Genomic DNA, 5,389 nt, shown 5'->3' on the forward strand with positions numbered 1-5,389 from the left:
AATAACTGTCCAACCAGCAGCACGGAGGCAGTTCTGAGAATGAAGGAGCTTGCTCAATGACTAATCTGGAAAAGAAAGTCCCTTATCCTAATTTAGAAGGTAGCTCCAGTTCGTGGCTTTGCTAAACTGCACCTCCTTTAGTCATTTCACGCCAATTCAACCCCTTTCAACAAACGCATTTTCCAGTTTAGAGCTGGAATGGCCTTGGGAGGTTTTGGAGGCCTGGAGGATGGGAGGGAAGTAGGTGAGGCAAGATTGGGCTTAGAGCTGCCATCAGAGAGCCCCCTGGGATGCTTGTCAAATGTTGATCCTGGGTACAAGACCAAGTCACAGAATTTTTTTGCTGAATGTGTCCCTAAATTAGTAACACTTCAAGTATTCCTCCAGAGTTCCTGCATGGTGCTGCTGGGAGATCCCTGCCACAAACCAGTCAGCTGATCTCAGGTACCTTTTATCTTTTATTTTATTATTATTATTATTTGAGACAGAGTCTCTCTGTTTCCCAAGCTGGAGTGCAGTGGCACAATCATGACTCAATGCAGCCTCCTGGGCTCCAGTGATCCTCCTGCCTCAGCCTCCCGAGTAGCTGGGACTACAGGTGTACACCATCACAGCCAGCTAATTTTTTTTATTTTTTGTAGAGACAGGTTTTCACCATGTTTCCCAGGCTGATCTTGAACTCCTGAGCTCAAACGATCCTCCCACCTCAGCCTCCCAAAGTGCTGGGATTACAGATCTGTACCAGGCCCTCAGGTACATTTTATAACACTTCAGAGTCTATGTCTCCAGTTATAAACTGGAAATCATACGATTTATCCTCCCTCATAATACAGTGAGTTCCTCCTATCGGAATCATGGGCTGAGGATAAGGACCCACGTCTTAGTTATTTTCTACAGGGTCCAGTAGTGGTACCTATTAGTAATAACAAAAACAATAATAATATCCTTTCTTGAGGACCTACTGTGTTCCAGGAACTCTGCAAATCACTGATTATACATTCTCTCATTTCATCCCCACAACAAACTCTGGTATGGTTATTATCCCCACTTTACAGATGAGAAAATTGAGGCTCAGGGAGAGGAAATCTAACCTACTCAACTTTTAATACTTTATCCTAGTTCATTTGCTCTCACTTCTCTCCCTTCCTCAACCCTTCTCCCTCTAGCAAAAGGGAAGTACAATCTAGTATATGAAAAGACTTTCCATAAATGCAAACTCAAATAAATTGTATCTAGAGCATCTGCAGCTTCCTCTCCTTCCCCAGGATCATTGGCTATTTGTTTATTCAGGAAATAATGATCACAAGTCTCTTCTACAAAGCATTGGTCTAAATGCCAAGGATAAAATAAAGAGCAAAAATAATCCCTGTCCAGCTCTCAGGAGCTTACGGTCTAGGAATATAGTCAAACCTCTGGGCATCTCTATAAGTAAGTGATGCTCTCCACTCCACCCCACCACTTCCTCACTCATTCTTCAACATTTTTGAGTTATTGAACTTCTATTGAGTTACACTGCAAGTAACAGGAGACTCACATATCAATGGCCACCTAAAACACTAAAGAGAGGGGTTTTATTTTTCTTATAAGACATAATGTCCACAAGTAAATAATAACTAAAAGGTGTCAGAACAGAGAGAAGTCCTGGTGGCTCTCTAGGCTTTTGCCTCATGTACATAGAAGGCTGCCACAGCTCTAGCCATTAAGCCTGTATTCTATGCAAAAGGAAAGTGGGGAGATCCTGAGCAAAAGGGGCCATATCTGATGAGTCGGTCTCCATTTGGGGGCTTTTCTGGAAATCTCTTGCAACAGTTAGACTTACGCTTCCATAACAGACACTGTTGGGGCCTGCCCTACCCACATCCCCTTGACATTCATCATCTGGGCTCTACAGAACCTTCCTTCTACAAACTCCTTTCTTCGGCCCCAGTAGCTTGCTCAGGTTGCCATACAGAGAGGCCAGAGTTAATTCTGCCCAGAAGCAGCGTCAACCAATGACAGACAGCAGTTGGTGGGCAAACACCCCAGCTTTCTGGCTCTCAGGTGGGAAAACTGGGGGCCTGTTGTACACCAGCTCTCAAAGGTTCCCAGCAGGATCTGGCCCCAGTTACCCCCAGCAATAATGTGCTGCTCACTCACACTCTCTGCACTTGGCTTCTCTTCCTTGTCTCATCTCCCTTTCCAGGAATCACCTTCCAAATAAGCTACTTGCTCTTGACTCTTGGCTTCAAGGAGTCAGTTTCTAGGAGCCCAACCTAAGATGACCTGGTGGGACAGAATGCATCACGTGGCCATCTCTGGCTGCAAAGGAGTATGGAAAGTGGGATCTATTTGGTAGCTACATCCCTGCTCCCAGCAACACTGGGGTTCTGTTGGCAAGGAGGGAAGAGGTACTCAGTGAGCATCCAACAACCCCTACCACGCCTAGTCCATGCTGGGCACAGGGCTTCAGTGGTGACCACGCATGGCCTCTGCCCTCAAGGGACTTCCAGTCTCGAAGAGGGGCAGCCATTATACAGCTGTGGGTGCTACAAGAGAGTGGTGGGTGCAGCCTTTGAGGAGCGCTCATTCTGAATGAGGCTCTATCCTAAGAGCTTGCATGCATGATGATAACATGAAACCTCCCAGCACCTTCTGAGGCAAGGACTATTTTTACTATTTTCCTTCTACACCTGAAGAAACTGAGAATCAGGGAGGTTGAGTAACTTTCCCAGGAAGACAGGGCTAGTATGTGTCAGAGCTCAAACTTGAAACTCAGTTTGACCCCAGGAGCTAGTGACATCTCAGCAATGCATGCGAAGACAAGCAGCGTTGAAACAGGTGGAAAACATGTAAGATTTCAATAGAATAGCACATGCTGAGGCCGGGAGGCATGAGGCTCCATGAGACCACACAGGCTGGAGAAGACTGTCCAGGCCTCCTCAAGTGACCTGCCCCCAGCAAAAAGGGAACCACAGCTTGAAAGGAGCTGTTCAGGTCCCCAGAATTGAACCCTCCTTTAGGGGATATGGGCCACCGTTCTCTCTCGCTTAATCGCTCACTCTCACACACACACACACACACACACACACACACACACCATCCTATCTTCTTCCCTCCACACTACCCTGCCATGCTCACCACCTCATAGATACCTACTCCAACACACCACTTCACTAGAACCCCAATTCACTACATTGGCTTTATGTTACCTCTACGTCAAGTCTGGAATGCGCCACGTTTGCACCAGGAACCCTCCAAGTACGACCTTCAGAATTCAAGAGTCACAGATTAAAATCCCAGCTCAGGGTTAGCTATGGCAAGTCATACAGTCTGTCTGAGCCTTTGTTTTCCCATTTGTAAAATGGGAATTAAAATATCTACCTCACAGGGTTGTTGTAAGAACCTAGTAAGAATGTATCAGTAAAGCACGTGATTGGCAGAACGCCACCATTTTTTACTGTTACTAATACCAGCACCTTAGAATACCTGACCTTATGTTTTACTGCTCCCCAATATTACCCCAAATTCTGCAATGTGTATTCCCATGGCCCCTTCTTGCTGCAGCTGTTCCCACCTGCAATGCCTTCCGTTGCCATCTGGGCCTATTTAAGCCATTCCCTCATTAAGGCCCAAGAACCTCCAGCTATTGCTCCTCTGGCTCAGTGGACCCCAAACTTGGCTGCATATTAGAATTGTTTAGGAGCTTTTAAAAACCCCCAGGCATGGGCCACAAACCAGCCAATTGCATCAGAATCCTGAAGATGGGCAGGCCCAGGCATCAGTAGGTCTTCAAGTCCCCCCAGGTGATTTAGATATGCACAACCGGTGCTTTAACACCTGCCTTCTACAGAGGCCTGCAGTTTGGCCCAAATCTGCCCAGTGACTTTCACTGTATGATAACTGGCTAGTGTGTCACTGCAAACTGGAGTTCCACGAACAATCCCGCACAGCATCCTGCAAGCCCTGAGCCTCCCTTCTACCTCAATCAAGACTTATTTGTCAGGACATTGGTGGACACACAGCAGGCTCATTTATCTCCATCTCTCTTCTCCTCCCCACACCCCTTTCTTCTCAGTGGAGGCCATCGCTCAGATCCCCCAGGAGCGGTCCTCTATCTTGTTCACATGCTGCTCTCAGTAGGGACTCCTCAAAGCAAGTCCAAGGGTCCTGTGCTGCTCTCCAGGCAGCCTGCCCCTAACACTGGCAGGGTCAGAGGGCCTTGTGTGTGTTGTGCGCACGCCCAGCGGGTGCCTGCCCAGCCTGCAGCTGGCTCCATCCACCCCAGCCCCGGCAGTAGCTCCTTGGCCTTGCCTCCCGCAGGGTGCATCCTCAGGAAGACCTCAGGGGGAGAGCAGCGTGCAGGCTGTTGCACATGGAGTCTATTTTCCAAAGACAGCCCTAGAAGTATCTCCCACCCCATAGATTCTTCTTACAATGTGACCTTACCCGTCCACCTCAAGAGGAGTAGAGTCTATCTCCACCTCTTGAATCCAGATGAAATTTTGTGACTGCCTCAGGCCATAAAGCACGGTGAAGTGACACTGTGGGACTTCCAAAGCTAGGTCATAAAAGGTGGCTCAGCTTCCTCCTGGTCCTCCCTCTTTGAACCCTGTTGCTAGGCTGTGAGGAAGCACTAGCCGCATGGAGAGGCCACGTGCAGGTGCTCTGGCCACAGTTCAGCCAAAGTGTCAGCCCCAGCCAGATCAACTGCAGATGTGAGTGATTCCAGCCCAGCCACCCTCTGACAGGACCTCAGGAGAGGCGCAAGGAAGAGCCTCTCCACTGACCCAGTCAGCCCCCAGAACCCATAGAGGATTGAGAATAATATTGAAATGATTGGTGCTTCCTACCCCTAAGTTTAGGTGGCTTATTACACAGCAACAGGTAACTGACACACAGGTCCTGAAAGTGGACTCCAGGCCTTTGGGTCAGGAAATTCAGGGGTCTCTAGGCCCAGCAGATCTTCCACCTGGTGGAAAGGAGGCATGGCGATAGGAGGACCAGAGTGAGGCCTTCTGAAGTGCGGGGCCTAGCAAAGACCTAGTGGTCTGGATCCAAGGGTGCACCCAAACATCCACCTCGAAAGAGGTTCAGGGGTGACAGTCCAGATTGTGGTTCTCCGAGCTGAAGTCGCAGTCCTGCCTCCTGCGTGGTGGAGGTAGAGCACAGTGTGAGCGAGCTGGGCTTAGCAGTTACAGCAGTGCTGTCACCCGAACACATGTTTGACTTGGCTCCTGCTGTGTTTTTTTTTTTTAGAAAAGGAATGTATTGCCAACATTGAAAAATTAGACTTCAAATAAAAACCTTTAGATGTATAAATATGTGTTTTCCCCCTGATTGTAGAAACAAACATGCTAAGATTTTCTTTTGAAAATCAGACAAGCTGGTGCCACAGGGCACACATTTCCTT

Source organism: Gorilla gorilla, chromosome 2 (assembly GCF_029281585.2).
Source record: "Gorilla gorilla gorilla isolate KB3781 chromosome 2, NHGRI_mGorGor1-v2.1_pri, whole genome shotgun sequence".
Classification (NCBI taxonomy): Eukaryota; Metazoa; Chordata; class Mammalia; order Primates; family Hominidae; genus Gorilla; species Gorilla gorilla.